Genomic DNA, 22,715 nt, shown 5'->3' with positions numbered 1-22,715 from the left:
TCTGAAAATCACTTTTTTGTTATTTTGTTAGATGAACTTCCTCAGTCAAGCGATTGCTACATAGATGCTGTTCTGTGCCAAGTGGAAGGTCATGCCACAGAAGATGATACCTGCTCCCATCTTCTCCCTTCCCCTGACCAAACTGACAAGTTTCTCAGTAGCAACTGCAAAGAATTATCTCTGGTAGTAGAAACAAGAACGATGAGAGTCGTTCGCCCCAGAGAGGGGAACAGGGGAGGGGTTCAGGAGAGAAAGGAAGATACATCTTTCAAGATAGATCTTTTTGGACTTTTGAATTTTACATCATGTATACATGTTACGTAGTCCAAAGCCATCGTTCCCCCAGTCTCTCACAGCCTTCAAAGGTCCAGCACAAATGTGACCAGCTCTGGGAGCCTCTTCCATCCTACCAGTCTGAACTCACTGTTCCCTTCTCTGTGTTTCACCCCACAGTGGCTTTCAAGTCTGGCCACCAGTTGAAACACCTGAGAGCTTTTTAAAAAACGCCCACGTTCAGGCTACTCCCCCGACCAACTGAATGCGAATCCCTCCCAGTGGAGAGGAGGTCAACAGGGATGTTTTTTTAATTCCCCAGGTAATAACGTGCACTCAGGATTGAGAACTTCTGCCTTGACACTTTATAGAGTCAAGATTTAAACACTCGCCCTAAAAGTAAACACTGAATAGCTGATTACAGAAATAAAAACACTTTCACACTTCTTATCTCATTTTGTTTCCAGAACCACCCTGTGAGCTAGCTGGACGTCATTGCACCACTGCCCTGAAGAGGAAGGGGTGAGTCCAAGTGCTGGAAGTCACCAAGGGGCCCTTTGAGCTTTCTGCTTCTATACTGTATCTTTGATGGTCTCCCCTGGGGTTAAAACTGGATTTTGTATTCCTCACCCATATCCTGGCCCAGTGCCTTACATGCAGGTTGTATTCAACCACAGTGAACTGTGTTGAACCACAATATCAGCAAAGTGAAACTGAGTAGATCAGCAGAGCAGCAGGAAGTGTCTCTCAATCATCCAGAGCGCCACAGGGCGGCTCACTTGAGAGGCTTCCCAGATTATGAGTCAGAGTCTATCCTCCTGTATCTCTAGCTGCTTGTTTACCCTAATCATACCACCACAGCTGCCTGCTCAAGATGCGTATTCCTGGGCCTGGATTCACAGAACCAGGGTCTCTGGGAATGACATTCAGGGCTATCTATTTTTTCATGTCTATTATTTCTTGCTCTGTGTGTTGAAGTACACATAACATAGAGTTCAACATCTTAACCATTTTTAAGGGCACAGTTCAGTGGCATTAAATACCTTCACATTGTTGTGCAGACATCATCACCATCCACCTCCAGAAATTTTTCATCTTCCCAAACTGAAATTCTGTACCGATTAATCAATGTCTGCATTCCCCTCTCCCCCAGCCCCTGGCAACCTCCGTTCTACTTTGTCTCTATGGATTTGACCACGTCAGTTACCTCTCGTAACTAGAACCACGCAGTGTTTGTCTTTTTGTGATTGGCTTATTTCATTTAGCACAGTATCTTCAAGTTTCATCCACATTAAACCATATGACAGGAGGATTTCCTTCTTTTGTAAGACTCAGTAATATTTCATGTTACACACATGACGCATTTTCTTTATTCATTCACCCATCGGAGGACATCTAGGCTGCTTCCACTTCTTGGCTACTGTGAATAGTCTACAATGAACATGGATGTGTAAGTACTTCTTTCAGATCCTGTTTTCAGGTTTTGGTTTTTTTTTTTTTTTTTTTTTGATACATACCCAGAAGTGGAGTTGCTGAATCATATAATAGTTCTATTTTTAAGTTTTTGACAAAACTTCATACTGTTTGCCTTAGTGGCTTCACCATTTTAAATTCCCATCAACAATGTGCAAGTGTTCCAATTTCTCCACATCCTTGCCAGCAATTGTTATTTCCTTCCTTCCTTCCTTCCCCCCTCTCTCTCTTTCTTTCTTTTCTTTTTGGTAATGGCCATATTAATGGGTGTGAGGTGGTATCACATTGTGGTTTATATTTGCATTTCCATGATGATTAGTGATGTTAAGTATCTTTTCATGTGCTTGTTAGCCATTTGTATATCTTCTTTGGAGAAATGTCTATTTAAGTCCTTTGCCCATTTTTGAATTGGGTTGTTTGTGTTTTTATTGTTGAGTTGCAGGAGTTCTTTATATATTCTGGATATTAACCCCTTATCAGATCTATGATTTGCAAATATTTCCTCCCAGTTCTGTGAGTTGCCTTTTTACTCTGTTGATTGTTTCCTTTGCTGAATAGAAGTTTTAAATTTTGATGTATTTGCATTTGTCTATTTTTACTTTTGTTGCCTATGCTTTTGGCATCATATTGAGAAATCATTCCCAAATACAATATCATAATGTGTGATATGTTTGTGTCTAGGATATTTAGTTTCAGGTCTTACATTAAAGCTTTTAATCCATTTTGAGTTAATTTTTTTCTATGGTGTAAGGTAAGGGTCCAACTTCATTCTTGGAAGAATGTGTATATCCAGTTTTCTCAGCACCATTTATTGAAGAGACTTTCTTTTCCCCATTGTGGTATTAAAGATCATTTGATCATGTATATGAGGGTTTATTTCTGGGCTCTCTGTTCTGTTCCATTGGCCTAAGTGTCTGTCTTTATGCCAGTACTATATTGTTTTGATTACTGTAACTTTGTAATATGTCTTGAAATCAGAAAGCATAAGGCCTACAGTTTTGTTTTTCTTTCTCAAGATTGTTTTGGCTATTCACGGTCCTTTGATTTCCCATATGAATTTTAGGGTGGATTTTTCTATTTCCACAAAAACTGCTGTTGGGATTTTAATGAGGATTGCATTGAATCTGTGGCTTGCTTTGGGTGGTATTCTTTTAACAATAGTAAGTCTTCCAATATAAGAACACGAGATACCTTTTAATTTACTTATGTCTTTTTAAGTTTCTTTCAGCAGTATTTCATAGTGTGCAATGAATAAGCTTTTGACTCCTTGGTTAAGTTTATTTCCAAACATTTTATTATTTTGGATGCTATTTAAGTGGGATTGTTTTTTAATACTTTATTTTCAGATTGTTCATTGTTAGTGTATAGAAATAGTGTATAGATATTTGTGTGTTAATTTTGTATTCTGCAATGTTGTTGAATTTGTTTATTAGATTTAAGTTTTTTGGTGGAGTCTTTAGAGTTTTCAACATATAAGATAATGTCATCTGGAAATAGAAATATTTTACTTCTTCTTTTCCAATTTGAATGCCTTTTATTTCTTTATCTTGCTTAATTGTCTGGCTGGGACATCCAGTACTATGTTGAACAGATGCGGTAATAGTGGGCATCTTTGCTTTGTTCCTGATCTTAGAGGAAAAGCTTTCAGTTTTTCACCATTGAGTATGTTAACTATGGGCTTTTCACATATGGCCTTTATTACATTCAGGTAATTTCCTTCTGATCTTGGTTTGTTCAATGAATGAAAAAGTATTGAATTTTGTCAAACACTTTTTCTGCATCAATTGAGGTAATCTTTTGCGTTTTCCCTTCATTCTATTAAAATAGTGTATATGTTAATGGATTTTTGTATGTTGAACTATCCTTGCATTCCAAAGATAAATGCACTTGGACATGGTGTATAAACCTTTCAATGTGTTGTTTAATTCAGTTTGCTAGTATTTTGTTGAGGATTTTTACCTCAATATTTATCAAGAATATTGATCTGTAATTTTTCTCTTTTTGTATTTTTGTCTGATTTGGGTATCAGGGTAAAGCTGGGACTCAAAATGAATTTGGAAGTGTTTCCTTCTCTTTCTTTTGGGGAAGAATTTGAGAAGAATTGGTGTTAATTCTTCTTTAAATGTTTGGTAGAATTCTCCAGTGAACCCGTTTAGTCCTGGGCTTTTCTCTGTTGGGAGGTCTTTGATTACTAATTCAATCTCCTTACTAATTAGAAGTCTATTTAGATCTTTTATTTCTTCATGATTCAGTCTTTCTGGGTTGTATGTTTCTAGAAATTTATCCATTTCTTATCTAATTTGTTAGCATATAATTGTTGAAAGTAGTCTATTATAATCCATTTTATTTCTGTGGCACCAGTTGTAATATCGCCTCTTTATTTCTGATTTTTGTTTTTTGAGTCTTCTCTTTTTTCTCTTGCTCTAGCTAAAGGTTTGTAAATTTTATGGATCTCTTTTTAAATACTCAACTTTGTTAATTTTCTTCTATTGTTTTTCTGTTCCCTATTTCATTTATTTTTGCTCTAATCTTTATTAAGCCTTCTTTCTGGTAACTTTGGGTTTTGCTTATTCTTCTTTCTCTAGTTCTGAGATGTGTAAGTTTAGTTTGTTGATCTGAGATCTTTCTTCATTTTTAAAATATAGGTATTTCCCTCTTAGTTGTGTTTTGCTACATCTCATAAGTTTTTGTATGTTGTGGTTTTGTTTTCATTTGTCTCAATATTTCCTAATTTCCCTTATGATTTATTCTTTGACACATTGGTTCAAGAACCAACTTCCTAGTTTGGCGGGGTTGCGGGGGACAGTTCTATCTGAATGAGGCTGTAGACCAGGTGCAAAGCAGGGTAGGGCTCTCCTCAGGCATGGCACGGGCTTGGGAGGCTCAGGCAATGAGACACCCACAGTCTGGAGAAGGGTCATCTGAACCAGCTGTGGAGACCATGGGGCTTGTTGAGCATCTTGACCATTATGTCTACCTGGGGCTTTGTGTGTCTTTGTGGTTCTGTCCAGATGGATCTTTGGTTTGTGGTGCAGTGACTATCCCCAGAGCCTAGCACAGCTTTGTCTATATCTGATCTTGTTCCTGTGCTTGAGAGAACTAGCCACAGGCAGAGAGATGGCCTGGAGAAAGGCTCATCAAACAACCCACAGGCTTCAGAGATTTCTAGTGCTGAGTGGCAAATTGTCCGCTTGGTCTCCTTATCACTTCCTCTACCTACTTCTTCCTTGGAAACCACTGCTCTCCTTTCTTGTCCCCTCTCTCTTCCCTCATTCAAAGGGAAGAATAATATACCATGTGCTCTATATGCATTATCTCACTGAAGTCTCACTAAGTATTACTAACCCCATTTTATAGTTGAAAGAACTAAAGCTCACAAAGGTTAAGTAATTTGTTCAATGTTGTACAAGTAGATAGTAAGAGGAAGAGAGTGGACCTCAAAATAGGTCTTTTTGCCTCTAACAGCCAGACTCTTCCTATTGTAGCAACCTCTCTTATTTATTCAACAGATACCTATTATGTGCTTGACCTGTGCTAGGAGTTCAGAAATCTATACAGAAAAATAAGATATGGTTCCTGCCATCCAAGAAAGCTACTGCTAGTAGAGAAGATAGATACCAAACCTGTAATTACAGTAGGTTAAAAAACGTGCTACGGATATATAAATACTAAGGGAGCATAGAGAAACAGGGATTCTAGGGTAGAAGTAGGGAGACATGTCACATTTAGGGCGGGACTTCACCAGGAAAACAGGTGGAGGAAAAAGATTGGGGAGCCGTTTTTTTTAAGTATGCCAGATAGTAAATATTTTAAGCTCTGCTGACCAGATGGTCCCTGTCACAGTTACTTAACGCCACCACTGTAGCGCACAAGCAGACACAACCAAAGGGAAAACAAATGAACATGGCTGCGTTCTAATTAGACTTCATTCACAAAAACAAGAAAGCACCTGGATTTTTCCTGGGTGCCTGAGTTTGCAGAGCCCTGCAAAATCAATGATTAAAACAGGGAAGTGACCACATTTTTGTTCTAGAAAGACCACGCTGGGCACTGTTGAGGAAAGAGTCTATGGTCTCGCTATCTTTTTCCTCGGGGCAGCTTGGAGACATTTGTACCATGGTGGGCCCGTGAGGCTTGGATTCTCTAAGATGAGGGAAGTAGTGGGCCTGGGTATTTGCACACAATTTTCTCACTTGCCCTCCCAGTTCCATTTCCTCTTATATATGCTTATTGGTTCCCCTTTGGAGTGTTGAGTTGCCAGACTTAGCAAATAAAAATACAAGACACCCAGTTTAATTTGAATTTCAAATAAACAAGAAATAAATGTTTAGTGTAAGTATGTCTCATGCAGTATTTGGGACATATGATGAAATGTATTCATCGTTTATCTGAAATTCAAATGTAACTAGGCATTCTGTGTTTTATCTGGCAATACTACTGGGGCCCCTTTAGTAAGAATTCCTGAAAAACTTAAGGAAATACGAGAGGACATGGATCAGGGTCCCTGATGTCTAGATTGGGTTGTGGCTGTTGGGCATGTGGGTAGCAGGTAGGTAGTGGGTAAGACAGTAGAGGGAGACCCAGTAAAAATGAGTATCAAGGTAGATCACAGCAAAATCCAGAGGTTGAAGGAAGGCAGTGGCCTGAGAAATGTAGGCTGGGCCAGGAAGTGAAGCAAGGATAGTTGTGGTGGCTTTTGTAATCCCTTCCATTTGAATAGAGTTTCATGGCTTCTCAAAAGCTGTCTCCATCAACGCTCAGAAATCTTTCAGGGAGAGGGCATGAGTCAATGGTCCCACTTTAAAATGAGAAAACTAAAGATTTGATATGAGTCAGGCAAGTTCCCTTGGATAATGATCAAGTTATCAAGTTAATGACCCAGGTGAAGTCTGGGAGAGTTATTCCTCCAGCCTCTTTCTTTCTCTTCAGTAATGCTTTGGCAATTCTAGGTCTTTGATGGTTCCATATAAATTTTATTATGATTTGTTCTAGTTCTGTGAAATATGTCCTGGGTAATTTGATAGGGATTGCATTAAATCTGTAGATTGCCTTGGGTAGTGTGACCATTTTAACAATATTGATTCTTCCAATCCAAGAGCATGGGATATCTTTCCATTTTTTACAGTCTTCTTTAATTTCCTTCATCTATGGTTTATAGTTTTCTGTGTATAATTCTTTCACCTCCTTGGTTAGATTTATTCCCAGATATTTTATTACTTTGGGTGCTATTTTAAAGGGGATTGTTTCTTTACTTTCTTTTTCTGTCGATTGATCATTAGTGTAAAGAAATGCAACTGATTTTTGAACATTAATTTTGTAACCTGCTACCTTGCTGAATTCTTCCATCAGATCTAGTAGTTTTTGTGTGGACCTTTTAGGGTTTTCTATATATAGTAACATGTCGTCGGCATATAATGACACTTTTACCTCTTCTTTTGCAACTTGGATCCCTTTTATTTCTCTCTCTTGCCTGATTGCTGTGGCTAGGATTTCAAAGACTATGTTGAATAGGAGTGGTGATAGTGGGCATCCTTGTCTTGTCTCAGATTTTAGTGGGAAGCTTTTGAGTTTTTCACCGTTGAGTACTATGCTGGCTGTAGGTTTGTCATATATAGCTTTTATTATGTTGAGATATGTTCCCTCTATACCTACTTTGGCGAGAGTTTTTATCATAAATGGGTAGAGCTACAGTCATCAAGACAGCATGGTATTGGTACAAAAACAGATATATAGACCAATGGAACAGAATAGAGAGCCCAGAAATGAACCCACAAACTTTTGGTCAACTAATCTTCGACAAAGGAGGCAAGAATATACAATGGAATAAAGACAGTCTCTTCAGCAAATGGTGTTGGGAAAACTGGACAGCAGCATGTAAAACAATGACGCTAGAACACTCCCTTACACCATATACAAAAATAAACTCAAAATGGATCAAAGACTTAAACATAAGACAAGATACAATAAACCTCCTAGAGGAAAACATAGGCAAAACATTATCTGACATACATCTCAAAAATTTTCTCCTAGTAGAAATAAAAGCAAGAATAAACAAATGGGATCTAATGAAACTTACAAGCTTCTGCACAGCAAAGGAAACCATAAATAAAACAAAAAGACAACCTATGGAATGGGAAAAAATTTTTGCAAATGAAACCGACAAAGGCTTGATCTCCAGAATATATAAGCAGCTCATACGACTCAATAAAAAAAAATAAACAACCCAATCCAAAAATGGGCAGAAGACCTAAACAAGCAATTCTCCAAGGAAGACATACAAATGATCAAAAGGCACATGAAAAAATGCTCAATATCACTAATTATCAGAGAAATGCAAATCAAAACTACAATGAGGTATCACCTCACACCAGTCAGAATGGCCGTCATTCAAAAATCCACAAATGACAAATGTTGGAGAGTCTGTGGAGAAAGGGGAACCCTCCTACACTGCTGGTGGGAATGCAGTTTGGTGCAGCCACTATGGAAAACAGTGTGGAGATTCCTCAAAAGACTAGGAATAGACTTACCATATGACCCAGGAATCCCACTCCTGGGCTTGTATCCAGAAGGAACCCTACTTCAGGATGACACCTGCACCCCAATGTTCATAGCAGCACTATTTACAATAGCCAAAACATGGAAACAGCCTAAATGTCCATCAACAGGTGACTGGATAAAGAAGATGTGGTATATTTATACAATGGAATACTACTCAGCCATAAAAACCAACAACATAACGCCATTTGCAGCAACATGGATGCTCCTGGAGAATGTCATTCTAAGTGAAGTAAGCCAGAAGGAGAAAGAAAAATACCATATGAGATCACTCATGTGTGGAATCTAAAAAACAAAAACAAAAACAAACAAACAAACAAAAACAAAGCATAAATACAGGACAGAAATAAACTCATAGACATAGAATACAGACTTGTGGTTGCCAGGGGGGCCGAGGGTGGGAAGGGATAGACTGGAATTTCAAAATTGTAGAATAAATAACCAAGATTATACTGTATAGCACAGGGAATCACAGAGGAAAAAATGTGATAATGAGTGTGTATATGTCCATATATGACTGAAAAGTTGTGCTGAACACTAGAATTTGACACAACATTGTATAATGATTATAAATCAATAAAAATGTTAAAAAAATGACCCAGCTGAGACTCAAAATAGGTCTTTGACCACACTTGGCTTCCTCTGCTTATTGAATGTTTTTTCTATGGTCAAAGAAGTTAACAGCAGTAGTAGGAAGAAGCAACACCAGCACCAGCAGATAGCACTTACTGAGCACTTACCTTGTGCCAGGCCCCGTCCTAAGTGCTTTGTACATTTGATCACTTATTTCTCACAGTCTCCCCATGAAGTAGGTATTACAGTTATCCCTATATGACTGGCACAGACAGATTGAGCAACCAGCGCAAGATGATACAGAATGAGAATTCAGATCCAGTCCTTTGGTTCAAGAGCACAAGGATCTGATAAAGACTCAGTTCTCCTTAACCAAACTCGGGCTCCTCTGAGCCCTCTTCTCAATGAGGCCCCATCCTTGTCTTCACTCTGTTCTTGCTGAGTCCAGTTGTAACAATCTTGCTAAGTCAGTTTAGACAGAATCCCCTACCCTTGATATCTGATCCCCCTTGATATCTGATCGAATTCCTCATCCCCTCATTGATTTCTCATCAGCTTGGCCTATCTTCAGCAAGAATCCTGTTAAGTCAGTTCAGCAAGAACCCTTACCCTTAATGTCTTCTCTTAGTACTTTTTCATTTATCTACTGACCTCAGACTTCATGTCGGCTATAGATCCCTAGCTGTGTTCTCTGTATTCAGAGTTGAGCCTCAGCTCTCTTCCCTATTGTGATAGTCTTGACTCCTATCACAGTAGTTCTGATTAAAGTCCTTACCATGTTAACAAGTGTCAGACTAAATTTTTCTTTAACATCCCTAACCATGGGGTATGTTGCCTTCTCAGGTCAGAGGGCTGAAGATGTGTGAAGAAGGAAAGCAGTAGTTAGCACAAAATGAGATAAGCTGGATGTCAGAACATCTCATCCTTCCCAGACTCCTCTGCCCTTTCATGCCTTTGCACAAACTGTTACTGAAATGGCCCCACCACTATTCCCCACACCTCCTAACCCTAAACTCCTGTGCACCCTCCATCAACCTATTCAGGTGTCACCAGGTAGAGTTGGCCTCCACTTCCCTAGGTAGGTTTTAGAACTCCTTTCTCTGAGCAGCAGACTTCTCTCTTAATGCCTGTATTAGAATACTGCATTGCCATCATTTATGCCTGTCTTCTTTAATAGACTGAGGAGTCTTCTATGTGAAGGCCATGCCACCTTCTTCTTAAATTCAAGACTTTTAAACCATTGCCTGATTCTCAGTGGCTTACATAATAAAAGCTCATTGTGAATCCCAAAAGATAGTTCCTGACCTGCAGGAGAGCTTCCATGTGATCATTTGGAAGCTCCTTTCATCTTATGGCTCCATCTTCTGCTAGGAACTTTAAGTTCTCTGCATTCAGCTGGAAGATGAAGGAGAGGGATGAAGGATTGCATGTGAAAGCTGGAAGTAGCGCTCTCCCCTTCTGCTCACATTCCACTGGCTACAACCCAGTCACATGGCCACAACCTAACTGCAAGGGAGTCTGGAAAATGTAGTCTCACTGTTTGGTCTAGAAAAGGAAATGGGCCACAGACAAGCTGGCTAGTTTTGAATTATGGTTCTATCACTTACCAGTTGTGTGAACTTGGACAAGTTGCTCCATTTTTTAGACCCACAATTTCCTCATCTGTGTAAACAAGAATAATGCCTATTTCGTGGAGTTGATATAGAGAATAAATGAGTTAAGATATGTAAAGTACTTAGAACAGTGCCCAGAATCTAGTAAATGCCATATAAGGGTTGACTATTATCTGCATTAATATCCTCTAACCAGTATAGCACAGGGAACTGTATTCAATGTCTTGTAGTAACCTGTGGTGAAAGAAATGAAAATGAATATATGTATGTTTGACTGAAGCATTATGCTGACACTAGAAATTAACACAACATTGTAAACTGACTATACTTCAATAAATAAATATATATATACACACACAAAGAAAAAAATCCTTTAATCAAAACTCTCTTCACCTTCCCCTCTAACCCAGAGTAAAAGCTCAAGTTTTTACAATGACCTGTGAAATCTTTAATACTCTATTCCCAATCGTCTCCTGCTTCTCTCACTAATGAAACCACCCTGACAGCTTTTTGCTCTTTTTCGAAAGTGCCAGGCACACTCCCACCTCAGGGCCTTTGACTCCCTGCCCGGAAGGCTCTTCCCCAGGTTTCTGCATGGCTCACTCCCAAACTCCTTCAGAGGTCTGCTCAGACGGACCTGCCCTGGAAAGCTGCAAGCATCCCCCCCCCCCCAACACTCCCCATTCCCCTTCGCTACTTTATTCTTTTTCTTGTCTTCTACCATCTAACATGCCATAGATTCACCTTACTTTTCATGTGTATCTGTCTTCCCTGCTGGGACTAAGCTCCACAAGGGCAGGAAGTTTTGCCTGTTTTTCCCAATTCTGTATCCCCAGCACCTGTAATACTGTTTATTCAACGTATCAGTAAGAGAGCAAATGAACGAATGGTAATTTTTCATTGACACACTAACATCTCTGACCTTATTAAACACACATCTGTGGTGACTACGATTTCTGTATTGTCAGACATACAACTGAAGGGGTTCAGAACAAGTCTCCCCAAAATGTGCCACTCTGGTATGTGGGTTACTTTGAGCTGAAGACAATCCAGACCCAGCAGACTCAAGAAGAACTTTCACCTCTTTTCTTAACTGCTTAAAAGAATTTGGTCAGGGAGCCTGTCCAGAAAGAGCACAGTTACCAGAGATGACTTTTCTCTGAATGATGTAACTACATGGCAGGACAGACATCTAATAACTGAGCATCTGCTGTCCTTTTCATCCCATAAATTACCACCCTCCCCTTTGAAGCTCCAGGCCCCACTTCCATCCCATTTCTTAGCTCAGGAGGACATACAAGCCACAATTACCTGACTTGTCCTTGGGTCTCATTGTTTTTGTGGGATTCCTGTATGTATATAGTTAGATTTGTTTTTCTCCTGTTATCCATATTATGTCAGTTTAATTAGCAGACTAGCCAAAAGAATCTAGAAAGGTAGAGGAAAATATTTCCTCCCCTACACACATAATCCATTAATTATGGGCAATATGCAAACACGCTATAGGAGACAGTGTATAGCAACACATGAGACAAGAGAGTCCCTTGTTTCCAAGGGACTTGACCAGGAACTGAATTATCTGAAATTAGGACAGTCTCAGAAATCCCAGAAAGCAAGATTCTTGTAGTCTTAGACTATAACCTGCAGGAGAATGGCAAGAATAAATTTGTTGGTGCTTCTTTAAAACCCAGAGCCCAGTGCAGTGATCCACTCAGCATGTGGAGTCTGGCATATTCTGAGCCTCACAGCATCCAGTGACAATGGTTATAGTTCATACAGTGTGTTAAAATGAACACCAATTAATTGCAGCCAGTATGCAAACAACTGAAGAAATGTGTCCCCCCCCCCACTTTTTTTTAACAGAAGTGAATTTCTTTCAGTGTTACTGTGACCTTTTGCAATTGTGTCCTGTCATTTTCCTGTCACTTTTTCCAGTGATTGTGTGAATTCAGAGGAAGAGAGCAATGCAGAAGTCAGTTTTGCAAGATTTGCATCAAGTCAAACAACACCTTTTCCCCCAAAAAAGATGAAATTTTCTTTCATTGGTTAAAGTAACACTAACAGAGTAGGTGATGGATCAGGTGCTACTTCCCCATCCAGGGGCTAATTTTAATTTTTGTCCCAAAATAGATGTATTTAAACAGACACTTCACAGAGTGTGTATTTCACAGGATGTGAAAGCACTGAAACCAATTTCACTAGTCTGGGTGGGGTCGGACTTTCTATCCACAATTCAGTTGAACGCACCTATGTGGTAACTGAACCCTCCCACAAAACAAAACAAGTTTGAATGGGTCTGGCTGCAGCCAATATCAGTTAAGGGCAGGGTCCTGAAGCTTTGTTTTCAGAAAAAAAAAAAAAACTTGTCTGTGACTCTCCCCCACCTCAGATGAATCCCCCACTTCCTACCCCACCCCAACCTAGGTGGGGTTCTTATGTTTGATTTTCTCAAAGCACCTCTTTGCAATGCTTAGCATTTGTGATTGTCTGTAGTTACCTGTCTTCTCACACTACAACATCAGCCTGGGAAGGGACTGACTTGCTTAGATCACATTTGCTACAGTATCCTGGATGTCTGGCACAGTTAAGTGCTCAGTAAATATGTGTCTTGTTAACCAACTGACTGAGAACCTTCTAGCTGTGATTAACATGGAGAAGTCAAAGGAGCATTGCATTTAATCAGAGCACCCTAGTCTCTTCTTGACTCCACCTTTTCTAGATTTGTGATCCTGGAAAAGTCACCTAGCATTTTTTAGCTTCTATTTCTTCACCTGGAAAATAAGAATGATAATAATAATATCCTCCTCTGGGGCTTTCTAAGGAGCAAATGTTATCATGGACTTGTAAATGCCTGGGAGACATTCAAAGCACATCAGGCAAATTCAGTTATGTGGTGAACATTTCAGTGTTGATGCTATAAAAGATGGTGGGAAGTGAGTAATTTAAAAATTGCAGATATGACCTTCTATATCTTCACCACCTGAAGCCAGTTTATTTGAGATAAAAACATGGGAACTTGTGCAAGTGGCAACAAATAAACACATATTTATTAACTGCCTTCTCTTGTCCAGACTACTTGACTGCAATCTCCCTGAGCCAGGGAGCTCACTGAGTGCCGAGTCTTCAGCCAGGGTCAGACCTAAGTGTATTCAACACACGTTAACTGAATGAATGACTCCCTGCCCTAAATGATCTCTACCCTTCCTCAGACTGTTGAACCCGCCCGTTCCTTCATGCACGAGGCATTTAACTAATGCCCAGGAATTAAGTTGCTTTACCTGTATCCAAATTCTTTCCATCTTTTAGTGTTTATAAATCCACCCCTGAATTTTGCTTCCTCTTGGCATAGGATTGTATCTAATCGCTAATCGTCTGGATTAGCCAAATGACACCTTAATTTCAATGGGTAGCTACAGATTCGGGATTTCCCAGTGATGTGTTAAGGCGGAACTTCTAGGTAACTGGCCCAATAAGAAAAGTTACCATCAAAGTGGTTTCCTGGGGTTGGTGGGGAGGGGAAATGGGGAGTTATTGTTTCATGGGTATAGAGTTTCCGTTTTGCAAGATGAAAAAGTTCTGGAGAGTAGTGGCACAGAATGTGAATACATTTAATTCTACCTAACTGTGCTCTTAAAAACAGGTGAGTCAACAAGTTTTATGTTACGTGTATTTTTACCATAACATTTTAAAATGTGATTGTTGAAAGTCTCCACCATACACTAAAGAAGCCAAGCAATAAAGACATTGCATTTGTATATAAAGCTTGGGTGTTCTTACCACCTCTGGAATTCTTACAGGTACGTAAAAGTGCAGATCTGTAGGTCAAATAGGAATAAAATATCTTCCAAATATTTCATATCCCCAGAGTGAGTGAAAAATGAGCTTAGAAAAATGTGTCCACACTATAAAATAGTATGTAAAAGTTATTAAATGCACAAAATGCATGGACCTAAATGAACTCTGACATTTTCTCTAGAGGCAACTCAGAGTAATTGAACTAAGATTTGTTGCCACAGCTGGGATTTTGGGGGTTTTTTTTCCCAGTTTTATTGAGATATGATTGACATACAGCATTGTGTGAGTTTAAGGTGTACAACATGTTGATCTGATACACTTACACACTGGAAAACTATTACCACCTGTAGCTAATACTGCCATGTGTCACATAATTACTGTTTCTTTCTTGCGGTGAGAACACTTTAGATCTAGTCTCTTAGCAACTTTCAAGTATATAATACGGTATTAATTATTATTAATAGTGCTTGTGTTTGAACAAAAGTTTAGTAATTGGGAACTTCTAGCAACAAATACAAACCTATGGGGTAATATATCCACACCGGGTTTTCCGGACGTTAAGATTCTACAGCTCCGTTCAAGTTACTCTGCTGATTTCACAAGCCTTTTGTCTTCTTGCTTCATAGGGCAAGATTACCTAAAGCTAAATGCCTAACAGAAGTAGGAAGGGTTTCAGTATTTACATTTCCTTTCTTTAGAAACCTGGAAACTATTTCCAACCAACAGCTCTGCCGCTTGTCGTATTTAAACCATTGTTTAAATGGCAGCAACATTCTAATCGCAGCAATGTACAGTTAATCTGGGGCTTTCTCACATTCCTCACTCCATTTTGCTTCTTAAAGCATTCAGCATCGTTGATCTGCTTCTTCTGTGAAAAAGGTTTCTACTACTTTGACTCCAGCGGTGGTTTTCTGTTTTTCTTCCACCTTCTCTGACTCTACCCCTCCTGTTGTCTTTGCTTACTTGGTTTTCTCCTGTATTCTTTCAAGGAATATTTCTGGAGGGACTGCAATATGCCAGACACTGTGCTCCCAACAGGGAGCAGAACGGATGTGGAGCCCCCGAAAGCAGAGGGACAGGTGTGGACTAAACCAGTAAAAAGGGTGGATTTGCAAGGACAGCCTGTGATGGGGGTACTGGGCCATGGGGAGCTCAGGGAAGGCCACTGGGGCTGAGATCTGAAGGGCAGGTAGGCACCTGTGGATGAGGTGAAGAGGTGAGGCCACAGCCCCAATGTTTCCATCTTGATCAGCATCCTTGATTTGCATAGTGTTTGCTGGTTTAGAACCACTTCTACACACATCACATCATGCTGATGCTCTGTGGAGGGGAGGGCAGGCATTAGTAGCCCTTCATGTATTGAGGACACAAGGTTCAGAGCCATTAAATGATGTACCCAGACTCACATGGTCAGTAAGCAGCACTACTAGACTGATCCCAGGTCTCCAACCCTAAGTTTTGAGAACCCCATTTTCTCTTCCTTGGTGACTCTCTCACTCACTCACATGTGACCTCAAGAGAAAGCTCTTAGACCCACTTCTCTTCAGATGCATGTTTCACATTAGCAGCTGGATAGTTCCACGTGGCATCTCAATTATGTCACTTACTGAAATATCAGAAACCATTAGTCTTCCACAAAAAAACAGTTTTGCTCTTAAAGTTTCTTACATTCGTTCTAATAATTTTGTTCTGCCAGAATCTTGAATTCATTCTCTCCTTCTTTGCCTTGGCTTCTGGTGAGCCACCCAGTCCACTGAGGGTCCCATCACAAAAACTTGTACATCTGTTTTTCCAATTTCATCTCCATTTCCATCCCCTCTCATGTCAGTGTTTCATCAAGCAAAAAATGTCTCTTGTTCCTTCTGTGTGTAAAATACAGTCTTGCCCTCAAGAAGTTTACAACCCAAACTGAAGATCAGACATACCCACAACCATCCAGAGAGCAGGATATCACAAACATGCAAAGTGCTGTGTCATTACATCACACCTGTCAGGAACTTTTCTAGGCACGGGAATAAAAAGAAGAAGACATGCTTTCTGTGCTTGAGGGGCCTTGCAGTTGAGGAGGGAGGGAAGGACCAGAGCATAAGCTCCACGAGAGTGAGGACTTTTGTCCGCTTTGGTTCACTGCTGTACCCCCAACCTTTAGAATAGTGCTGGGCACACAGCAGGGTCTTGGTAAATATTTGCTGAAGGAATCAGTGGATGAGCATATCTGTAACAGCCCTCTGGCTTCACTTGGTTGTTTTCAAAGGTTCTGTCCTAGAACGCAAGCATGAATTGAGACTGGACTGGGTATTAGTTTACAAGGCAGATATGTACTCAGAATTTTCCCTCTGCTCCCACACTGATCAACTGTTCTTGACCCCAACATATGACCCTTGGATCTTGTTTCCCTTGAGATGAGTTATTTCGTAGGGTGCTGCTTAAGTCCTCATAATGATATGAGGGCTCACTCCATCAGTCTTCCTGAGTAAACGTCCACTGCACCCAGCTGGCTAGAATCCTAAAATACCATTCCTGGTCCACACCCCCAACACCTTCAGGTCACCTGAACTCACCACCTCGAGACAAACCTTGTTAAAATGTTGATGGATCTCATTGTATATTCATACATCTAGTCTAATTTTAAATAAAGGGGGCCATATCACACATGTTCTTATCACGGATCCCTTTCTCGCTCCTTTCTCCTTTTCTCCCTTTGTAGCCACGTCCTGCCCTCCAACTCCACCCCCACCCCAGGTAAATCATGCTGACGACCTCATGTGTCTCTCCATATCTCTCTATTTCTCACACAGTTCTATGCAGATTTACATATTCATACACATGGATGGCTTTTTGTCACAACTTTACAAAAATGAAGTCGTATCTACTTTTTGCATCTGGCTCTTCCCGCTCAAGAGTACATGGTGAAAATCTCAGCAAGTCATCAGTTAAAACTCCTACTTCATTCTTCTTAAAGGCCACATACAGTGTGGACACATCAGTTTGTGCATCCGTTCTCCTTTGATGGTCATCCACTTCGTTTCTAGCTCTTAGCCACCATGGACAATGCTATAAAAACATCTTTGCATGTTTGTTTGTACCACTAGGATAGAGTCCTAGGAAAGGAACTATTGATTGAGTCAGTAGAGATATATATTTTATTTTTCAGAGAAGTTTCACTTACTTAACCAGAAAATCCATAGCATTTATTATGTGAAAGCATTTCATGAATATTAACTCATTTTTTGATGCCTTCCAAAAAACTATAACACTTCCCATTTCCACCAGTAGGAAACCCTGCCCATATTCTACTTCACATTGCTGGTTTTATATAAATACATAGTTTATTAGTTTATCCAAAACTTTTGGAATTATTTTCAGTAGATTTTGACTTATTCATCTTTCCTACTATTTTATCTTTTCTGGGTTTTTTTCTGTCATTAATTTCAACTTTTGCCTTTACTGAGTTCAATTTCCTAATTTCTTTTTCTAAATTTTTTTTTATATTTTTTATTGATTTATAACCATTTTACAATGTTGTGTCAAATTCCAGTGTTCAGCACAATTTTTCAGTCATTCATGGACATATACACACTCATTGTCACATTTTTTTCTCTTGTGAGTTATCATAACATTTTGTGTATATTTCCCTGTGCTATACAGTGTAATCTTTTTTATCTATTCTACAATTTTGAAATCATTTTCTAAATTAAATGAATATTTAGTTTCTTTTTTGTTTTGGTATTACTTTTAAATTGCAAAGGCATTTTTAGAGCTCTAAATGTTCCTCTTTGGCACTGTTTTCTCAATAGAAGTGTAAATCTGTAAATTTCAATAGAAGTGGTTCCCTTTTCATTGGTTTCTAGAGACTAATGAGTTCCTTTTTATTTCCACTTTGATCCAAGACTTATCAAGGAGTTTCTTCCTTAATTTCTAACTACTTACAATTTTAGGTCACCTTTTATCATGTATCTATAATTTTACATTTTTATGAAAAAATTTTTCTTTATTTTTAGGATGGGAGAGGTCCTTATATGTACTATATCAAGTTGTTTGATTATATTATTGAGTTCATCTGAATAACGTTTTGACTAGTATTACATTGTATTATTTTGGTGGTCTGAATTATTTTTTTTCCAGTTTTATTGAGATGTAATGAAATAGAGCACTGTATAAATTTAAGGTATGTAGCATAATGAATGGGGTTTTTTTTGACTATTACTTCTGGCTAATTGTGAGAGAGCAATTTCGAAATCTCTCATTATAATTGTGTATTTATAAGGTTTTCCTTGCCTATACGCATTTAGCTGCTAAGTCCTTTGATGTCTATTTTATGACTGTTATATCCCCTTTATTATTTGTCTTTTATTATTACTATATAAGGATGTTCTTTAAACTCTAAGCGCTTTTAGCCTGCAGTTTCACCACGTCTGATATTAATGTTACTACCCCTGTTTTCATTTGTTTTTCATTTGCCCAGTATTTCTCTGCCTATTATTTTATTTCCACCCTTTTAATATCACCTTGTTTCAAGTATAACTCAACACGTCCAATGAGCCACATCTTCACTTAATGCTTTTCCAGCACTTTGAACTCTGGCCTTCTAACACCAAGCTCATCGTCTTCTCCCTAAAACCTTTTTCTCTTCTTTATTTTCTATCTCAGTTGTGATGGGAAGCTCTTGTTTTGCTGTTTGTTCTGAAGAGAGTATCCAATAGCCATTTGCTATCCATCCCTCCCTCGGTACCCTCCCCAGCCCAGGAGTTCTAGGTGGCATCTCCCCATGGCCACTTCAGGACAGGCACATGACTGCAGCCTAGGTGACTGGACATCACCTCATTCTAGCCTTAGGAACCCAGACAGAGTGAATGCACTGAGTTGGATCCAAAAAGATGGCGGCTCTCTTTCAGAACAGGCACTTCAGAGCACAGACCTTGAAACCAGACCACCTGGGCTCAAATCCTGGCACTGCCTCTTATTTGTAACTTTGGGCTAATACTTAATCTGCCTCAATTTTCCTGTCTTCCTCATTCTTGTGAAAATTACAAGTTTCAGTATATGCAGAAGGTTATGTACGCAGTAAGCCTGTGATGTAGGAAGCAAGTATGGGTGCTAACTATTGTTGTGATGTACCTATTTGTTATACAGGCTCTGAGAGGACAAGCCTGGAGCTGTCAGCAGTCCCTGCACCGTTACAGGGCACGCGAAGTCTGAGAGGGAATGAAGTCCACACCGAGGAGAGGGGAGTCAGGAGGACAGGCCTGGGCCCTGATCACAGAGGGGGCCCTGGAACAAGTTGGCAGTAAAGCCAGTTGTGTGCCCAGGATTCTTCAGAGATGAGGCAATAAATCCCCCCCCCCCTTTTTTTTTTTGCTTACTATTCTATGACTTGAGTCAGAAAAAGCCTTAAATGACACAACTGTCAAGCAGTGTTCCAGGCTAGTGCTCAAGAACCGTTGCGGTTTCTCTCTCTCTCTCTCACTGTCCGTATCCCACATGGACAGCCTACATGTTCTACTTCTGTTTCTTTTCATTATGATTCATTTTTTCTACTTTCCTAATTCAGGGGAAAAAAAAGAAAAGCAGTATTTTCTGAATACTGATCATGTGCTTATGTGCTGGGACGTGTTCATGTTTTAATCCTGACGGTTACCCTCTGAGGAATTTGAAGCACAGAAATGGTGGCTAACTAGTCCAAGGTCACACAGCGATCCAGTGGTGATTCCAGCTCCAGAGGCCACACTCAGCACCACTCTGCTCTACTGTCTTGATAAACATTTACTAAATGGCTAATCCCAGGGACAACGTGAACAGAACTCGCTACATGACACAGGCCAGTGGCTACTTTGCCCTTTTTGAAAATGGCAATGACCCTCTGAAGCAGTCTGGTCAATGGCAGGAGTCACATGCACCCAGCCTGATCATTATTCTCAGGGAATTGGTCATCAACCACTAAGTCTACCCATTCTCAGCCCCAAAGCTACAGAGCCTGTTTGCAAAGCAAAGAGCAGCACCAGCTGGGTGGTGTGGCCGTGCCACAGCTCTCAGTCATAAAAAGCCAGACAGACGGCCTGGTGACATTCCCAGCTCGAATTCACACACACACGCACGCATGCACTCACCCCAGGGCACCGGTCTGTCTCCTCCAAAGTGTAGCTCTTGGGGAATGGCACCATCAAACTCTTTCCGCCACCATTCCTGGATTCCTGGGCCCCTCGCGGTGTGCAGAATGCTGAGTGCTTCTCTTCCAGGTGCCTCCTTTCAGTTCCTCGAGTCTGCTGAGCTCACGCTGGGACTTGTGCCCTCTCCCTGGACGCCCCTCCCGCCCATCCACACAGCCAGCGCCTGCTCTGCCCACGTGCCTGCTTCGGGGAGGCCTCTCCTGCCCACCCCCTCACTCAGACCCTCAGCCCCTTGAGGACTTTCTTCCCAGCCCTTAGAACAACGTGCAGCTGTTTCTTTCACTCGTGTGTTGCCTGGGTTGTGTTTGTGTTGCATGCGTTTTCCTTTTGTCTTTCTCCTTTATTAGAATGAAACCGAACAGGCAGCTTGAGAGCGGGAGGAAACCTGTTGTTGCCGTTGTACCCTAGCACCGCACACGGGCCAGATGTACAGGTACTCAATTCTTATCTATGTTTGTTGAGTGAATGAATAAAAGACCCAAAGACTAGAACACAGGACCTGGCAGGGGGGTGCTGATTTCACCCCAATCGCAGGTGACTTCATGGGCCCCTTTTAAAATGCTTGATCTGTATAAATGGGCAGAATGGGTAAAGTCCCCGAACCTTGGATCCTTCTCCGTCAGATAGAATCAATCAATCCCTGGTTCTTTCCCTATTCTTGTGTGACTGGCTTAGATCACAACTCTAAAGACATTTCAGCGTGATCCCATAGCTCCCTGAATCTCTCTGTGCCTTCATCTGGCTTGGCTCCAGCTTTTAAAGTCACGCTAATGACAAAGGCCTCCCCCTCTCATTCAAAGGGCTCAGCCTCCAGCTGGGGAGAGAGGCAGATGAGGCTCCTACTGCGGAAGAGAGGGGGACACAGGGGACACTGGAAGAACCTGAAAAACGGAGCTTCATCCTGAGGAAGAGCAGGGATGACAGGGGAGGGGGAAACACACCCTCCTGCATCTCCTCCATGTATCCAGGCACTCCCATAGTATCTCATTAATCCACACCACATTCCTGTGATATGGAGGCTTCACCACTGCTTTGTGGTTGAGAGTCATAGTGGGGAAAAGGGGGCTTTGTGTCAGAGAGACCTGGGTTCAAATTTCACCCTTCCAAATTATTCGTTGTAGAGCCCTTGGGCAAGCTACTTAACTTCTCTGGGCTCAGTCTCCTTATCTTTGCTATGAAGATAATAACAAAGAGGGTTGTTAAGAATATCAGATGGTTGAATATCACACTGGTTGAAATGATTTTGTGCTCAGCACACACTAGGTACTCAATAAGTCACAGCCTTTTTTTATTATGAGATTTGCCCAAGATCTGCTAGAACTTGATGGCCTCTTGCCTTGTAAGATCCTAAGGATATTTTCTGTACAGCCCATAGGCTTGTCTCACTTCCCAGGCTGTGAGCCCTTCCAGGACGGGAATGATGTCACCTCCCTCTTTGGTTTAGTGGCCTCGCTATGCAGTGGCTATAACTCACACCCCAGTCTCCTGAAATAATATAGCACTGATCGTGCAGACATTCGGTTTTCTACTCAAAGGTATGTGTGAATGTTCGCAGATGAGGCAAATGCCCTCTGAAATAAATGAGCACCCAGGTACCCCTCTTTTCCCCTTTCACCTCCAGGAGCAACTCCCTCTGTACACACACCTTACCTAGGGTAAAACCGTTCTAGTGAAGTGACTCATTTGCGTTTTCTGTTCAAATCCCATGAAAGAAAATACGACTTGCCAGAGTCACACTAAGAGGAAGGAAGGGCATTTTAACCTCTGCTAAACTAACAAATTTTTAGTCAGCAACCGGAAACAATTGAGGTTTTTATTTACAATATTGTACATCTTATGAGCCTATCTAATGACTCATGAGGTGATTCATTCCCTCTCTCATCCCTCTGCCCAGTTCCTAAGATCTGCCCATTCATCTTAAGATTTCCTGCTAAAGCCATCCTTTGCTTTCCATCTCTGTTCAGGCCCCTGCCTCCTCCTTCTCTCTGTGAAATTGCCCCTCCAGTGGGTTCCCTGACGACAGTCATGCCTTCTAGAATCCAGACCCCACACTGGCACCAGACAGGTAGCTCCACATCCCACGCCACCCACCACCCTTCAATACCTTCCCTTGTCTCCACCACTCAGCTCTTGAGCTTGAACAGAAGTCTCAACAACCTGACGAGAAGGAAGGATGAATATATCGTTCGCCTTTTTGAGACCTAAGACCAGTTGCCCAGTTCTTACTTTTAAACGTGTTTCAATATCCTTAAATGCCTTAGGAAGT

At 40.7% G+C, this 22,715-nt stretch overlaps 1 long non-coding RNA gene across 2 annotated transcripts; it reads left to right on the top strand.

The window, feature by feature from the left end:
- The first annotated feature begins 506 nt into the window (after positions 1-506).
- LOC135322141 (uncharacterized) lies at positions 507-22,615 on the top strand. 2 transcript variants are annotated; one of them, XR_010382501.1, is made up of 3 exons: positions 507-595; positions 741-795; positions 19,416-19,593. It is a non-coding gene; the product is annotated as an uncharacterized LOC135322141 (long non-coding RNA). The 2 variants fall into 2 exon arrangements; XR_010382500.1 differs by lacking the exons at positions 507-595; positions 741-795; positions 19,416-19,593 and adding exons at positions 1,600-1,723; positions 20,797-20,882; positions 21,818-22,615.
- The last annotated feature ends 100 nt before the right edge of the window (positions 22,616-22,715 follow it).

This window comes from Camelus dromedarius, chromosome 1 (genome assembly GCF_036321535.1).
Source record: "Camelus dromedarius isolate mCamDro1 chromosome 1, mCamDro1.pat, whole genome shotgun sequence".
Taxonomy (NCBI): Eukaryota; Metazoa; Chordata; class Mammalia; order Artiodactyla; family Camelidae; genus Camelus; species Camelus dromedarius.
Note: the sequence above shows the minus strand (reverse complement) of the source record. Positions and strands in the feature narration are given on the sequence as shown.